This window comes from Strix uralensis, chromosome 7 (assembly GCF_047716275.1).
Source record: "Strix uralensis isolate ZFMK-TIS-50842 chromosome 7, bStrUra1, whole genome shotgun sequence".
NCBI classification, from domain to species: domain Eukaryota; kingdom Metazoa; phylum Chordata; class Aves; order Strigiformes; family Strigidae; genus Strix; species Strix uralensis.
The window spans coordinates 37,681,069-37,699,388 of NC_133978.1; the positions used below are offsets into that span (position 1 = coordinate 37,681,069).

At 39.6% G+C, this 18,320-nt stretch overlaps 1 protein-coding gene across 7 annotated transcripts in view; it reads left to right on the forward strand.

The window, feature by feature from the left end:
• The first annotated feature begins 3,057 nt into the window (after positions 1 to 3,057).
• Positions 3,058 to 18,320, forward strand: part of PLEKHA1 (pleckstrin homology domain containing A1) — a 38,754-nt gene continuing 23,491 nt past the window's right edge. For 6 of the 7 annotated variants that reach the window (XR_012629736.1, XM_074875468.1, XM_074875466.1 and 3 more), the window contains exon 1: positions 3,058 to 3,250. The gene's annotated coding sequence lies outside the window, so the exon portion shown is untranslated. Of the gene's footprint in view, positions 3,251 to 3,506; positions 3,619 to 18,320 lie in introns of all 7 variants that reach the window. The other variant, XM_074875465.1, reaches the window with a different exon arrangement.

The window sequence follows — 18,320 nt, forward strand, 5'->3', positions numbered from 1 at the left end:
TGAGAGTCACAAGCAGCTCCTGAGTTAAGGATCAGTACAGAAGGGGCCTGCCAGTATTTTTTGCCATGCATGAAGACTGTTGTGACAGTATCTGCCAGCTTTTGAAGACTATGAATAGAGACAACTGGATAGGAAATAAGTGCCTGTCTCATAATTCTGCTGGAATATACTGGGCTCTGAGCCAATGTCTAAACTGAAGTCAGTGGCACTGCATGGGGCAGACGCCAGTGCAGATTTTATTCCTGAAAATTTGTAGAAATTGCAGGGTAGGTAAAGAATAGATTCTGTCCTTTGTCATCTTCGCACACCTACTTTGTATTGCAGAAGAATGGGAAAGTACCAGCGTGACCTAATCACTTCAGATTTGAAGTTTACCTGCTTGTCACCACGATTTCTTTCAGCTGTTACATTTGCACGCTTGACAGAAAGTAATACTGAAAATATTGAATTGCCTCGAAGTCAGTGAGCTCAGCTGAGCTTTAAGTAGACTGCGTACCAGTAGTGTACAGTACAACACCGTAACACTACAGTAATGAGCAGCCTCCTACCAAAAGGAAGTTTTGGGTTAAATTGAGGCATTAGAGATGACTATATTTATGTTTCTATACACATGAAGTGGTTTTGGACATCAAAGATTGATACCTAAATGGTTTAGCATGGAGACATAGCCTGTTGTGCTCAACTGCACTGTGTGTGTCATTCATGGAGGGAAAAAATCTTTGCGTTCTTCTCATCCTTTAAAATCTTTATGTGAAAACAGGGGAAAAGGTTAAAGGAGGTATTAAATACTGTGAGCCTTGTGCAGGATCAGTCTGGTTTATCTGCACAATACTCTGAGACGCTATGAAGGACATGTCCTCACTCCCTTGCCACGCGGGGTAGGAAGGAAGAAACAGTGGTCCTAATTCAATGGGGAGAGGAAAAACTAAACTCGGGGATTATGTCAACAGGAGCAATGCTCACTTGAACAAAATCTGTGTTATTATTTTAAAATTTCATGTTTGTTTTGCAGGAGAGTATAGAGACTCCCAGTAGGTACTTTGCAGTTGTACCCACTGAATTAAATGTTCACAAACAAGAAAATGGTGAGCAGGATAGAAGGCTGCTTTAAGTTAGCCTGATGATATTGACTTCAAGGATCTGACCCACAGTGCCTGTCTTCAAGGCTTTTTATTACTGACCAGATGTTACCAAATTTATGGCAAGCATAGAGATCAATATGTGTGTGTTCTAGGCACAGCTGTAACTGTTGTATTTCAGTCACAGAATCACAGGATCATAGAATACCGGGTTGGAAGGGACCTCAAGGATCATCTGGTCCAGCTTTTCTTGGCAAAAGCATGGTCTAGACAAGAGGACCCAGCACCCCGTCCAGCTGAATCTTAGAAGTGTCCAATGTATACCAGCTAGCTACAGAATATTTCTTCTTCAACATTACAGGGATAAAAGATAGAAGGTTTACAGCCAGTTTTAAAAGCATTCAGTAGTCTGTGTGTCTGGGGAGAAGGGATGGGCAGAGCACTGGGTACAGCGGATGGGTGTCTGTGGCAGCTGACTGACACCTCATATTGGTCAATGGCTGAGCGCTTCATCTTTTGGTTCCCCACATGCATATTTTGTGAATATACTTTTGTGAACAGTGCACCTAACAGGATTTGGCTATTTTAAAAGGTTTGTATCTCAGCTTAAACAAAGATAGTTCTTTATATGCATTGTTTTCTCCTCACTAAATTGCAAACATCAGAAGAATTAGGCCATCTCAAGAGGAAAGTTGCAGTAGCCTTCCATCGTGGAAAATATGGTAAACTACAGTATGAGGTTTGCTACCTGATTCCAGTATATTCCCCTTTTTAAATGTAATCATCTTTTTTCTTGACTTTCCCGAGTCCTATTATTGCAACACATGGTTATTCAAACCTTGTTTGGGAGGATGGAGAAAGTATTTGAAAGTTAAGGCATATCAGACTGTAGACTGCCATGGTTTTCATTCTGCCACCTTCTGCACATGCGTTATGAAACGGCTTTTGATTGCACGGCTTTTTGATTGCCCAAAAGGGCATATCATTTTTGCAAAAGGCTCTTCTGCGCAGCACAATGGCAGGTCACATCCTGCAGTCTTTTTAATGAGCTGCCAGAGTCACGATGCTTCTGCCAGCACAAGAAATGTCAACTCGGGACCTAAGTGGGGGAGGGAAGTGGTACTGGCTACTCCCAAACATGAACTCCAGTAAAACACTGTTAAGTGAAAATCATCAAAAAAATGTATGAATAATTGTGAATGGAGTCTAGATTGAAAAGCAGCTGGCTCGTGTAGCTGCAGAGTGTGTGACCTAGCCAGGGTTTGATAGGAAAAAGTTGCCATGGGAATGGTACGGCATTGTTTGTGGCTGACTTCAGCTTTTATTGTTGTGCTCTGATTACAGCTTTTGTTTCACTGTGAAGTACGATTGTTAAATGCCAGCTTGAAACAAAGATGTATTTACAGGCAACGGCAGAGTTCAAATGATTTCTATTTTTAGAGATATCACTGCTTTCAGCTAGGAAAAAAAGTTCTATTTCAGAAAACACTAAGTATTTCAGTATAAATTTAGTATTATGCTTAGAAGTAACTTCCCGTTACAACTGGTTAAATATCATTAGTGGAAATTGCTATTGGCCACTAGGACCATAGTGACCGATGGCAAAAAGCGCTGAGATAGCACCTGAACCAACAAGCCGCCTGCGGGAAGGGTAGGGGAAGAGTCTCCACACGTCCAGACGGTTCACTCCTTTTCTGCTGGCCCCTCTCCACTAAATTTAACATGAAAACCAGCGCAGTTCCGCGTTCGAAAAAACAAAGCTGCAGAAAATGACGCGAAGCGGTGCCCCGCGGAACTGAGGGCCGCAGCAGGCCTCGCCGCCGGGCCTACAGCTCCCGTCAGCCATTGCGCCGCGGGGCCGCGCCTGGCCGGGGCCTGCCCCGCCGCACTACATATCCCAGGAGGCCCCGCGGCGCCGGCCCGCCCGGGGAGGTGGGGCCGCGGCGCATGCGCACGGCGGGGCGGGGGCCTCGGCGGTGTCGCCGCGGTCGGTGGCGGCGGGAGGCGGCGGCGAAGTTTCTTCGGAGGGAGCAGGGGGCGGGAAGGGAAAGGGCCGCCCGCCGCGCTGAGCCGAGCCGGGCTGGGCCGGGAGGGGAGCGCGGCAGGAGGCGGCGGGTCCCTGCGCGGGCCCGGCTCTCCTCACGGGGGCTCCCGGACTGCCCTGGACTCCAGTAAGTGCCTCGGCCCGGGGCGGGGGCGCTGAGGCGGGGCCGGGGGGCTGAGGCGGCGGGGCGGCCCGGCCTGGCCGTGTGGGGAAGGCGTCTGGTTGATGCTCTTCCTGCCGTACTTGCCCGGTGTTTGACCGGGCAGGGCACTGCCCCGTTCCCTCGACGCCCCTGTCTTTGTGTAGCTCCTCGATCGTGACCGCTTCGTGCCTTCCCCTTCCCTCCTCCCTCTCCTTTTCTTCCTTTTCGTTTTCCCTCGAAGCCGCCTCCTTGGCGTGGGGGCTCTCCCCGTGTTTCACCTCGGGGGCAGCGTATAGGAGGCCGTGGCATAATTGCCCTGGTAGAGCAGTCAGGGCTCTGTCACATCCCCAGAGGTAAGAGGATGATCTCATTACCCGTAATATTTTTTTTTTTTCTTCTCTCTCTTCTTCTCAACTTCGGTCTTTGAGCATGATGGGAAGGAGCGATCTTATCTGGGCAGAGCCCTGCAGTGATGGTGCCTGGGAGGGTGTGGGCTCCCGGAGCACCCCGGCTGCCAAGCCGGCCTCTCTCGGCTGTGCTCGCGTTCGGTATTGAGATCTCAAACTGCAGCTTCCAGGAGAGCTGAGTGTGATCGGGACAGCTAACATTTAGTGGCTAGTTTGTTTCTAGCTTTTGAAGGTGCTAGTTCTGAAGAGGGCTGTTTTGGAAAGCTGTTGCCTCTGCTAGCAGTGCAAGTCTGCACCTCTTGAGTTGTGTTCTAGCTTAGTTGTAACCTGGGCTGGTTATTTACTGAAGCAAAGTGTCTTTAAATGGATAACTCGACTATAAATGAATGTTAAACTATAACGAATGTTGTCATATTTGCAGGTTTTAGCACGTGTAAAATACCAGATAGGCATTTGACATGCTACTGACTTAACACAGTCTTAAATACTGTATGTCTTGTGCAGTTCCCCTTAGGTGTAACTAATGCATAAAAGGTATTATATTATTGCATAAAATATTTGCAAAGGAACATCAAGAGGACAACAATTTCTCTTCGGGGAACAGGCTCCTGGTTTGAGGCCCTTCTCAGAAAAAAAAGTAATTTTCACTAATCAGTGTACTACATTAGTTTATAAACAAGCAAAAAGAACAGTTTATCTTTGAGTGAGGAAACAATTATTTGTTAGGTTGAGCATTTTGAATTAGGCGTGAGCAAAGTGGTATTGCTTATCTTGAGGAAAGCTGAGAGGGAGAATTACTTTGGGTTTAGATTCTTAAGATCTAGATCTCTCCATGCTTCACCTTCTTACAAAAGCATAGTACTTTTAAAGAGACCACTAGACATCCCTGCATGTAGTAAGCTGAATGATACCGGCTTTTTGTTGCCTTCTGACAAATTGCTTACTTTCCTAAAAGAGGCCCTAATGTCTGTAAAGATACATTTTTCTTTTCCCGTTACCCAATCCCATACATGACACTGGAAGACAGAGCCATATTTGATCGTGCAGTTTGGGCCTATGAGGTGCCAGGAATAGTTTCTTACTGTTGAGTGCAGCAGGGTTTGGTTTTTTGGGTGTTTTCTTTGATTTGTCCACTTCCTTTTTATACTTGGCTGTGTTCATTATGATACAGCACAAACACAATCTTTACCGAGATGGAGCTGTGCATGGCAACTTTGGCTGGTTGCTCTATGATGAGTTACTCTGTCTTAATTTACTATACTGCACTTTTAAGGATGGGGTTTTTAATAGTTTTGATTTGAAAGTACTTATGAAGTATGATGAAGTCTTGTATAATTTATTTCACAGCTGAGTTACAGGTGCAACTTTAAAGCAAATTAAGTAGTCCTTGAGGTCTATACATCTGATTACATATAGGAAGACTTCTTTAATCACTTGTTCTCCTCAGGTTTCACACTGGATAAATTCACAGGACACTAGTAAGTGTCTTTACTGTAATATGCATTCTAGTAAGTCTTAACAGGGGGTTTGGAACAGTGGACTTGCCTTTTAGGTCCTTGCAGTCTTGTCTCCTACTTCTGTTGGATATTTTTACTTGAGAGAGTCACACAAGTAACAATACATAAAACTGTCAGGTATGTAAAGCAGAGAAGTGTAGAAGTGCTGTTTTCCTGTTTGTCACATGAGTAAGTGTTAAAAGTGGGCTGAAATCTCTCATGCTAGAGAGAGATTCTTAGCCTGGTTGATATATGAAGGAAAGCCTTTTAATTCAGGAATAAATGAGCACTTATGCTGCAGAAAGTGATAATTCAAAACATAATACTTTCGTGTATCCTAGATATCACTGAATATTAGACTGCTGGAGACAGCTTTGCATAAAAAGTAAAACTTTGTGTGACACTCTTGTGTCCTTTTTACAGTTATTAAACATTACGATTTTATTTTGTTAGTGTAGAAAATTTAATTTTGAGTTAGTAACTTGTAAAGATTAAATCTATTTTCTTAAGCTATTTCTGTGTTTTCTAACTACAGTTGGCCTTATGTTCCATTGTATAGCTATGCATTTCAATGGCAGAAATAAAGAAAAAGATGCACAGTAGGTCACTGACAGGTATATTGCAGTGTTTAAATGTTTCAGAGGAGCAGATGCTTTCATACAAATTAGAGTAGACAAAGAACCAGTGTATAAAGAAAATAGGAAGCATCTTTTCCTCCTCCTCTCCCCCTGTATTTATTCTTCCTCAGAAGTAGTAACTGAGTGACAGAAGACAGACACACGCATAGGGAGTAAGGAAGGCAGGAATATGAGGAAAAGACCTGAATGCAGGAAAAGGTCTTGGTTTTTCCAGGTAGCAGTGGTTTATTTCAGAAGACAAGGGAGCTATATCAGCAGAAATAATAAAGGCTGACTGTATGTCAGAAGAGAGGAAGTGCAAAAGTCAGTTTTTATTGACTGTAACAGATTAGAAAGAACTTGAGGACATTACTGAAATGTGAACAGATCTCTACTTGTAATGCAGTCTCCAGCATACTGTTGGATATAGCCCAGACTGCCAGGCCTGCAAAATTCTTAATCTATTTTAGTAGATTTAGAATTCCATCGATGTCTTTATTACTAAATGTTCCCAATTATTTAAGATGACAGTTATCATAGTAAGTGTAGTTCCTTCAAAATGCAGCAAACCAGCAGCATTGGGAAGTGAGAAGTTTCCTTGCATGCTGTGGTGCGCTCTTTCTTGTATCCAGCTGTAAGTTAGTGTTTGTCTAAACAATGGCTTGTGATACAAGAGCATGTATCTTTCTTGCAAGATGTTTTCTTTTTCCCTGATAATTATGAACTATAGAAACATTCTTAGAAAATACTTACTGGGGTTTGGAGCCAAATAAACCTTTGTGCAGTTGTATAATTGCATGAAAATACAGGATAGTTAGCAGCTTCAGTGCCAAAATGTGGGAATTTAGGTAACTGGCTTTAGCATAAAACATTTTTACAAAGTGTCACCAGGAAATAAATGATACAAGAACTACAACAGTCAGTAAATATATTCGTTTGGGTTTGAGCCTAAATGCAACAAGACATGGCTACAAGCGTTGCTCTCAATGCTTTATAAAATTATATAAGAAACAAATACAAAATTCTAGTGAGCTTATCTGATGTATAGAAATAATGTAGTTGCTCTTAAAAAATTGCCTGATGAGGAGGTCAGAATAACAAGTATGGCTCAAGTTCAGGTTTTGAAGTTACACTTTAATGCACAGAATGACTGAAAAGAATAGGAATGGAAGACATGGCTGAGCTGTTTCAAAATTTTTTCTACTCTTAGTGATCTCTCAAATTAGGACTTTGAAAATTTGTAAGTCTAAGGTCATCTTGATACCTGTTGTAGCCTAACTTTGAGAAACATTTAGATATGTATTTGTATATGGCTCAATTTTATAAATAACACTTTCCTGTTAGCGCTAGGTAAAGCAGCAGGGTTTTGTTGCTGTTGAGGAAGGAAGCTTGGTTCATTGTCTCGGTACTAAGCAGCATTTTCTCCCTCCAGGGACTTGCAGAAGCATCTAGAATGTGTAGGTGTTTCTTTAATCTTGGAGAAGGAACTTATTAAGCTTTCTGGTGCAGAACTCTATGAGCCACTTTTAACAGATGTTATCTGCATGAGTAGGGAGTTGCAGGTCTGGTAGACATTTGTGGCATTCAACAGTTTAAACAGTTTTCAGGTTTGAACATATGCCTTCGCCTTGAAAATCTGAATAGTTTCAGGTATTTTATGTAGAAGAAAGGTGGTTCAATGGTGAAGTTGCTGCTCTGGGACTTGGGAAACAGGTTCAGCTCACTGTGTTGCCAAAAGCTTCCTGTGTGGCCTGGGACAAGCTGCTTCTCTGTCCCTCCGTTCTCATACTGAAACTACAGAGCAGTAGCAGCTCTATGCATCGCAGAAGTGTTACAAGGGTATGTCAGGTTTTGATGTCTTCAGGTGCAGTAGTAATGTGAGGCATATAGCTCCACTGTGCTAGAGGGAGAGGTTTGAAGAGACCCCCAAGTTAAAAGCTAGGGGTAAGCTGCAGGCAGAAGCAGTAAAATCAGAAAAATAAGTGGGGGGGAGGGGGGGAAGTTTTGACTGGAAATTTCTTGGATCAGTTAAAAACAGAGGAACCAAGTCCTTAAAATTTTAAGGAGCACTGCACTGCTTTGTTTAACATAATATAAAAACAATGCTTAAAATAACTGAATGAACCAGGCAGATCCTTTCTGTTACAGGGAACAACAGCAAAGCTGTCTCTGTTCCTCTGTCGACTGTTCTCTTCTTTGGAAAATGCTTTTAATTCTAGGTAACCATTACATCCAAATGTTTTACCTATCAATTTTGTTCATTTGTTCTGCTGGCATGATAGGCCAGCCTGATTTATTGGCTTTTCATGCGAAAGACTTTGAGAAAAGAGAGCTTCTCTATCTCCTTGCTCCCCCAAGGGGGAAAAGAATTTGCAGCCACTGCTGAAGAGCAGTGTCTTTAATAACTTTATAGAGCTAAAAGTATTTTGGATTTAAAATCCTTCTGGTGGAGACATAAGATGGTGTTGTCATTGCTGTAAGCTGAAAATGTAGACTAGACAGCAATTATTAGGCTTTGCAAATGTGTTTTGTTGAGAGTCTGCACTCCCAGGAACAGTCTCTCTATACTGACAAACAGGTGATAAATTCATTAGTTTAATATGTAATTGTTTTGATGTGTATGCTCTCCATGGGTGCTTTGGTACCCACCACATTTACATGCCATGTCCAAGAAAATGTGTTTGAACTTGTTCAGACTAGTTGACTTAATTAAGTGTTCTTCTGTTAAGCACTAAAACAGTTACATGTCAGGTTTGTTGTAAGAGTGAGCAGTCCTCTTAAAACCGCACTTCAAAAGGTGTTGTTAAATATATTGGTTAACTCTTTAGGGAGGTTTGTAATAACAAATGGAAGCTTAGGCTGTACTAATAATTCATGTGGCAAGTTATTTCTGTACCTAGCAGACTCAGTGTCTGCATGTGCACTGGTGCTGCAGAGTTCGGTAGCAGTGCTTAAATTATGTTCTTGCCTCAGAAATGTTCTTGCTTTTTCAGGACTTCAGCCTTTGGTTATATTTTTTTTTCTCATTACATTTTTTTTCCCTTAAATCAAGTTCACCTCAGGTGCTGTCATTTATTTGTACTGTCTTGCTCATTTGTGCTGGTGCCGTGATTTTTGGATGGAGGAGCAGGATTTCTTAGGGAGACCCATTTATTCCCTTCCTGGGGGAAGGCTGCAGTACAGTGTGTTGAAAACCAGTCTTTTGCATACTCATGGTAAGTTCAGGATTTTCAGGCATGTTGTTGCACATACACAGGACTTGTGATTCTTCTGGAGTATTTCCGTCTCGCAGTGTGTAGGTCAGGCAGCAATCCTGCAAAGTGCCAGGAGCCTGATGACTTCCTGGTAGTGTTGGGATTACTCTGGAGGTGGAACATTGTTATTCTCCATACGCATCGTCATTTACACTTTGAGAAACACCAGTGTCCGTGCAGAACCACAGCTGTGCAGTAAACTGGTATTTGTGTCATTGCACAAATAAGAAAAAAGGTAAGGAAGAAGGTCAGCAACCAGACATGGGCTGTACCTGATGTGAGGACAATTCCTTGGGCTCACGCCTTGCTTCCAAGGAGGAAGGCTGCTGGAAATTAATTGTGTGAGAAGTTATAGTGAAGTATGTGCTTCAAGTGAAGTGTTAGTGTGCTGGCTCTATGCTACAAAACCTATCATTGCAGATAAGCTTTTATAGGTTTTCTCTCTCTGTCATTTGGGACTTCTAATAAATATACCAGAGTGGGATGTAATTTTCTTCATTTAAGAAGTATAAAAAAGTGTCTGGGGAAAGGTAGTGACCTGAAAACCTTGCCACTTGATGGAAACTTAGTTTTCTCCTCCCTCGATGGTAAACAGGAGCTGGCATCTGTTCTGTAAGTGAGTATTGGTTCACTTACATGAGACAAAGCCGTATTCTTCCTAAAAAACTTCTACTAAAGCTGCGCTTACTGAAGAGCTCTGAGATTAGTCCTAATGGCTGTGAATCGTTGTGCAGTACTAACACGATTGGTAAGTAAGCTAGATTCTGGAGGACTTACCTAGTCTTTGCAGTAGCGGGAATTTTGGCCCGGATAGTGGCTTGTGCAATGAACTGAACATGGTCTGTACCGTAAAGTCCCACAGTATTAAAATGAGGTGAAATCTTAATGGCAACAATTTTTCTTTCTTTCCTGAAGTATTAATGTAGATGAACCATTGCGGGTTTTTTTTCTGCGTTGAATTTGCTAAATTAGATCTATAAAATAAAATTTGATAATTAGATACTTGCTTTGTGTGCTTTGGTTTCATTAAATCCTTTTATATTTTTAAAAAAGGTAATGCCAAATATTCATCTGATAGTGTTCTTTTCATTATTTGATACTCTAAATGAACTGAAAAATCAGTTATTTACGGTCCTTGCTAGACTCCACAGGTTGGCTACAAGTGTTAAAAAATATGCTTTGCTTGCTTTGTTCTGAACTCACTGTAGACAAAATGAAATGTTGTCTCAAATTTGTGTTCAGATGGCCTGCAATATGCTGTGCTACTAGTAAACGTATGTGATATCATAGTTTGCAGGTATTCAGCTATTCAGAGCTGCCTTTAGAGTGTCTTAAATATGTACAGTTTAAGGGAATTAGTCCGAGTAGAATATTCTTGCATTCAAACTTGGAACTTGCCTTTGGATCGATATGTTGTAAAAGGTAATCTTTTCCTTACTCCAACGCTTCTTTAAGTTTCCCTCTGTTTGCCTCTACCCAATGTTTTCAGCACATTTTGGTGCTACTGAAGCAGACTTTTTTTTTCAGTAGTACTTTCAAAATTAATTTAACGCACTCATGTACAAGCTGCTGTTTCTTTAACAATGTAAGAGTACTCTGTGAAAACTGAAGAAGGTATTTTTCAACTTGTTAATTTCCTAACCAGCTGGCCTTTTGGTTTTTTGCATACTTCACAGGAAGAAGGTCTGTTTGTGCTGGTGAGTTTGTACCCCGGACTCAGAGTGGGAATCAGCAGCGCTGGCTCAAAAATGGCAAACTTTTTTAACGAGCCTCGCCTTCTTTTTTCTATTGAACTTCAAGTCAAATAAGCTTCATCAGGATTTGTAGTTTGATGGAGATAGTCTTTGTGCTTCAAAGTCATTGGGATACTTTTGAGACTCTTGCCCTTTCATATTTGAAGGGTTGAATTTGAAATGGCTGGCAGTGTGTGGAATCTGAGTTCTTGGAGTGGCTGGTCTAGATGAAACAGTTACTAGTAATTGAAATGAAACAGGTTTTTTACTAATGAGTAACTAGTAATAGTAAGTAATCCTCATAAGTAATGCATTTATTCCCTGCTTAATTTTTAATTTGATTTAGTTGTCATGAATGGAATAATTTCTATAGACTAATGTAAGCATTTTCAAGAACAAGGACCTAATTTGTCCTATTTGGAGTTTTATTTAAGATTAGAAGAAACCCATAATAACATTAAATATAATTGTAAATAATAGTCAACTCTGAACTTGTATTATTAAATATTTTAACTAGACTGTAACTGAAATGAATAAGCTTTTAAAAATTTTGTTTGAGGCTTGTATGAGATAAGTCAAAGTGAATTAGTGTAACTATATTTTGTTTTCCTCTATTGTACTTATCTCTGGTTAGATCTCATTTTCAGTAACTTTGTCTTACCTAGACTTAATATGAAGTGATGAAGACTGTAATTCTTATTGTTGTAAAAACTTTGTGTTATTGAACATGTTCTTTCACTGTCTCTTTTAACTTTGTTATTTTACTTTATTGCTTTCTAGGCCAGTCATCACTCATAAGTTATTAATAGATACATTTCCAGAGTGTCTTTATAATGGCCTCATTGCACAGGATACTTCCTTTTATTTGCGTTAGCTCAGTGCATTTAGAGGGACAATTAAAATACTTGTTTTAGCTAGGCGAAAACCATTAATAGGTGAGGTTTTTTGTTTTGGCTGTCTTAAGAGATCAGTGATAGAGAAGAATTTTGCATCCTGTGCAGTGCATTTCCTTATTTCATCATATCCCAAAGCCTTTGGCTGCTGTTACAGATACCTTAAAATGGAGGAAAGGAGTTAAATTAAGAGGATGAAACATCACTTAAAGAAATTCCTTCAAAAGTTTTTGAGGAAGTACGAGTCTGTATTTGAAATAGGCTAGTGGACGATGTATTCAGGTAACTTCTATTTTTCTTAGAACTAAATCCTCCCCTAAAACATACTGAGATTTTTACCTAGACAAGGTAACATTAGTACAGTTTAGCCTAAAGATGAAGAGCTTGGGTGTGGATTGATGTTGTCTGTGGTGAACGATTGCGGCTTTCTGGCGAGCAGTGGGGCTGGGGCTGGGAGACAGATGGACACAGCTGTGAAAAACCTTAACTGCCAGCATATCAGGGAGGGAAGCGGTGGTCTGCATTCATTAACGGTGTGCATCTTTTGTGGTTAACTTCATCTCAGTTGTTGCTCACTTCAGCTTTAGCCAACTGTTTCTCATTGGTGTATTATTATTATACCAAGGGTCTTGGGGTGTTGCAGGTTTTACTGGATTCAATCTGTACTGAAAGAAGGTATATCAAACTGTATGCTTTGATGGACTTCTGTTTTAAAATGTATATTTTTAATGAATATGGGTTATATGTGGATGTTGAAAGCACCTGGAATTAATGCTGTAGCATTTAAGTAGTAGATAGTATGGAATAAAATTATACTCATTTGACTTGCTGAGGCACACTGGAAAAGAGGGAATAATTGACTTACCCTGATTTAACAAGTCTTCCTGGAAAACAGCAGATGAGATGTGTTTTGAAGACAGAATGACGACTGAGCAAGACTTAAGTGCAAGATAAGACTGCTGTTTTTGTTAGATGATTCATTGGTGCAAATTATGATTCTTTTATATTGTGGCCTGGTTGGAAGTTGAATTAGGCACTGGGAGAGGGATGTTTTGTTGTTATGCCTCACAGTTTGATCAGGGATAGCAGAGGTCAATGCTACTGGTACTTACTTCAGGTTTTTTAATTTTGAAGATCAACTTCTTATGCTTAGTAATTCTCTTCCAGGTGAATAGGGTCTTTTGCAGCTGCTTTTTTCCTCTTTCTTGACCACTTTAGAGAAAGAATCTAAATTTAGGGGGTAGCACGTCCTGTAGACTTCCAGTTCTCATTTGTAGATATAGTTAAAATGTTACTAATAGTTTCACATGCTTCTACCAAATCAAAGTCATGTCTTTGTTAAACAGAAGTGTACAAAGTCTGTTGTGCCCCCCAGAGCAAAAACGAATCAGTTGAAGATCTTTGGGAAATTGAAAAGCTCAGTGTGTCATTTTAAACCAGTCAATCCTAAATTATATTCAGTTGTCATCAGAATTGTCCCCAGGTCATCTCTCCCAACTCCTGGATTAGGGATTTTCTTTCATGTTTTGGGTACTTAGGAAATTGTGGCTTTAAGGGCTTTGTGAAAGATGACCAGACACGTTGTGTCTCAGTTTAAATTATCTATATGCTGTTCTGCTTATACTGGAAAGTTTTCAAGGGATTGAAAATAAAGAAGTTTGGACAACTGTCCTGGAATATTTATGTGCCTTGTTTTCAGAGGCTGTTCTGAGCTGGTTGTCTCAGGGTTGGGGTTTCCTGCCCCCCCCCCCCCCCCCCCCTTCTCCTCTTTGTTGTCTGGGATGTATGCAAGAAGGAAAGCTTTCATTGCTGTGTTCTTCAAGGTATAAGCAGGACAGTCTGAACTCATCCCGTACCCTTGGGAGTCAGTAAATGGAGTAAATGGCCAGTAAAAGAGATGACCAACTGGAGAGTAGCTGATTTACAGCAGGAAGCTGATAGTAATTGCCTAGGCAAAAGCCAAGAACACTCAATAATTAAGCTGGCCCTGGAACTGCAGGAAAGACTGGAGATGGCTGGGGCTGCTGCTTACCTTCCCTTTTGTGGTGATGGAGCCTAGTGTAAATAGTAGAGCTTAAAAAGGGGGGTGGGGAGGAGGGATGGACATGACTCATGGCATCATTTTATATTTATCAAGTGTAGTTCTGTGGATGTTGTTCATCATTTCACAGAGATGACTAAGTAGGTAATGTATGTTTCTTAATCTTCTCAGCTAATAGAAAAAGAACCCCAGAGTCATCTCCTGTGGTAAGTTAAATCCGAAGTTCAAAATGTCTATACACTAATAGAGCAGGAAGTAGAAGTGTTACACTAAATTAAAGAAATAAAAATAATAAAATTATACACACAGCTTGGGGAAAACACATGTGAAATAAAGCTAAAAGGTATTAAGGAGCAGTGCTTGCTGTATTTCTTAATCAAGCTTTCACGTGGACAGTGCAAAGCCTATTGCATGGCCTTTTTATTCATACAAAGTTCCACTTTCTCTACTAAGCCAGCAGTCCATGGTTTATGCCTGCTTGTGGAAATCAAGCATTAGCTGCCAAAGAGGAGGTTGGGCCGTAGAAATGTTACCTTGTATGCCACTTTAATAGTCCTCTATGGACTTTGTACTTGAAGATAGGGAGGCAGCAACCAAACTGTGAAGAAGGTGAACTCAAGAACAGGTGCTGGTGCGAAACTAAAAATAGAAATGAATGTAGGAGAGTTTAAGCAGTCCGTTATAAATGGTGAAAACGAGATGCTTGTGTGCCTCTGTAGGTTCTAGTTGTGCAGTCATGCATTTACAGACTGGGAGAAGGTGATCTGTGATTTTTATTTATAGTGGTGCCCAGGAGGCCAGGCAGCCTTTCGTTTGTGATATAAATGTTGAGGAATGTTGGTGTATAGTATACTCCAGAGGAAAAGAGTGGTGAGAGGGGAAATCTGAGAGAAGCTGGGCTGATGAGGTATGGACCTACTTAAATTAGTACACTGCCACTGGAAAGAGAGATGTAAGATTTCAAAAATAGGTAAGACCTCCTGTTTGAATTATAACACAGCCTTCCAAGAAGGCATTTTAAGGAGCTGAGAGTTTTCTGAATTCTTACATATGAGTGTCAATATATGCCACAAAATGAGTTTTCAAAAATATTTTAGCTTCTGGTGGATTATGGTGAGAACCAAGAGGAAATGGGCCACAGGGAGATTTTTTTCTGAAGTAGCATTATGTCATTGACCTGTGGCTCCTCCCTCCCCTACCCTGCCTGCCCCCCGTCCCCGGGGAAGGAAGGCAAAATAAAATTAAGTTGTATGTAATCTGTTACAGGTTTGATGTCTTCAGCTTTTTTCTCCTAAGAACTCCTGATCTTTTTATAATATTTCATTCTGAAAGTGGGCAGAAGAGTTATTACGCTGTTCTGTGCTGCAGGTTCTGCTTCAGAAAGTAACAAAGTGTACATGTAATAAGAGCTGTAAAACAGACACAGACTAGGAGATTTTTGATTTATAATTACCTGAAATAATCATTTCGTGAAAAATAAATCATATCTATGTAAGACAGGATCTGTATTCTGATGACACTTTTAAGTTGAAGTTCTGGTGAATTGTTAGGCTGGTGGTCTTCCAACCAGATTTCCTACTCTGAGGATTTAATGTTGGAGTTCTGCAGTTCCTTTTGTGAATCTTTAGAAGTAACGTAGTAATTCAGTCGTTGCTTTTTTGGTCTGTCTAGAGTTGCCAGGAAGGGAGTCACAGTGGTGGTTTTGTCATGTATGTTCAGTGGCTTTAGTAACTGGAAGAAAGGCACAAATTGATTTTTTTGTGTGTGCTACAAATTGTGGTTTGTTAATGAATGCTGAATTGAATTGGTATTAATTTACAGTGGAATCTTGCCAAGGTGTAATAAGCTGGAAGTGGACTTTTAAAACTAGAAAACAATTGCATGGTTTTCTGTTCAATTTCAATTTTATAATAGTTAGAGGGAGTTTTTTCTCTTATTCTTCAAGAGTGTCGGTTGGGTAGATGGTAGTAATCCTGTGAGGAATTTCAAACTAATCTGAAGAAAACAGCAGTTATACAACTTAAGTTTTTAAATTAATGATAGTTTATCCTGTATTTTCATCAGAGGACAAAGGAACTGCAAATAGTATAATTTTGTAGGCTAGGAATTAGCTAGTAGTACTTTGAAATAGAAAATCTCTATGAATTATTTTTTTTCTGTGAAAATTGGTTTATTGGCAAATAGGAGCAAGCTTCTGAATTTTGCCTTTTGCCCTAGAAACAAAAACTAAAGTATTGGAGTGGTTCAACTTTAGCGAATTGTATGCTCATAATGGGTCATTATTAGTATCCCCCTTTCATTTTTCTTAAAAGGTTTTTTGAATCATAGATTCTCCTATAGGGAAAAAGTGCTTTGAAAATTGAGTTGGTTCTATTCAGGGATTCTTAATCATTTGTATCTTGTTTCAAAAACAAGTTTTCCTTGTTTCGTTTTCTTCACATCTGCAGAGAACCCAGTTTAAGCCTGCTCAAACAGGAAACCAGCCACCAATATTTGCTTTTTTTAGGCACAAGGCTTTTCTGGGCTTCATAAACTGTTGATATTAAGCTGCAGTGGTGTCCCGGAAGTGCTGTATATTTTGTTGAGGGACCACCTGGCACAATTTAGGACAATACTGGTAAATGACAATTTTTATATTCATTTAAATGAAGGCAATGTGTGATGCCAGGTTTTGCCAGTTTAGAGGTATAATTTAGAGAACAGCTACCTTTAAGCTTGCCCCTAGCTACAGATGTGTTTATAGTGAGATGTTGCTCAGTGTAAAGTGATCCCAAGAGCCAGCATGGGAATTACGGATGAATGTTTGTTATGATTATGACATTGTCTTAAGAGTGCTCAAGTGTTTGGTTTTGCTGTTATAGTTATAACTTTGGTACAGAACTTGTCGTGGATCTGTGATACTTAAATTGTGAGGAACATACGATAAAATTTAGATTACCTTAGTAAATTTTCTTACTTTTATTGAAGAGCAAACCTATGCTTTCAAAAATTTAAGCCATTGTTACACGCCTTAAATATGGAGACTCTTTTCCCTTTTGGAGTTAAAAAGAAAAGCAGATCAATCAAGTGCTTAATGGAAGGCTTATACACATTTAATGTCCTTGTAGCTATATAGAAAATGTCTTTTATCTCAAACAAAAGTGTGTTAACCTTGTTATACATAAAAATGCATTTAACTTTAGAATTTAATAGCTTATATTAAAAAAGCCAAACCACTAACATTTTTAATAGTCTGTCATTACTATGATATTGTAATCTCTTCATCTGTTTGCAAATACTCCGGAATTGAGATTGTTAGATCTGGTCCCTGATGCCAAACTTAATATACCAGACTTGAGTTCGCATCAGAGGATCAGTTTAGTGTTGGGCACAAGAAAGGTTATTTATTTTACAGATTGAGTTAAATGACTTAAAACTGTTTACTAGAAATTCTTCTAGTATGGTATCAAAATCATGATAATAGATTTTTAAAAACAAATTTTCTCAAAGTGGTTGAAACAGAATTTGACTAGTGTTCTAATTAGTCATATAAAATTGCAGCTGTAAATACAAACATATATCTACACATTTGTATATCTGTTTCACAGAAATAAATGTATGCTTATCTGTACATCTGATTCTCCAAAATAAACACTTTAAAATCTGCTTAACCGTATGTCATGTTTTCCTGTGGTGTATCAACAGGTAGCTACAGGTAGTTATCAGGTGTCTGCTTTTGTGTGTGTGTGTATATGACTGTATTTAAATAACTTTAAGCAAGGAGATAATAAACAATTTCAAGAAATATTAAAACAAAAGTTTCATATTACACAGTGAAATCTGGAAGATGCTATGAAAAATGTGAAATGCTTAAGCCTTCTATGTCTCATGTTAATAATTTTGGATATGTACCATTTCTGAGTTCTGTAACAAAATGTAAAGAAGACTGTATTGTTTCTTTCCTGCTCTGGGAAAGAATGGCATCGACCTTATTTTTATCATATTTAAATGTCGGTTTATTGCCATTTTTAGATGAGTATGCAAATTTATCTTTGGTCTCACAAGGCTGGCTCTTAAGGTAAAATGACTGTCCCGTAAAATAAAAGGAAGCAAAAAAAAAAAGTGCAATAGCTTACAGTAAGACTGAGCTGTAAAAGGTGAAGCAGGCAAAATGGGAGTAGGTGGTCAGCAGTACAGATTCTTAGTTATTTTTTTTAAAGCAAAACAAAAGCAAACAAGCAACCCCAAAACCCAAAATAAAAAAAGCCTGCCACCCTCAGTACCACGTGGATATTGAGGATTTTGGTTTTGGACTAGCAAGTGTGTTCACATCTCTGCTGCTGCATGTACAACTTCATTTTGACCATTTAATGTGTAAGGATGAAAAATGTCTGTTCTTAGACATTGTCAGACATGAAGCTGCTTTTTGTAGGAGAAAAGGAAAATGTGAACAGTGTTTTTAAAAGCCTTTTTGTTGAATTTGCCTAAGCAAAATATGAAAAAATCACGTTGGACAGTAGAGCTGCTGACAAAGATCCTTTCTTGACCATGAAAGGCAATGTCAAAGAAGGAAGTGTAAACCTAGCATTATCTCAACTTTGTGCAAGTTGTGAAGGAGAATCTTTGATTATTTAG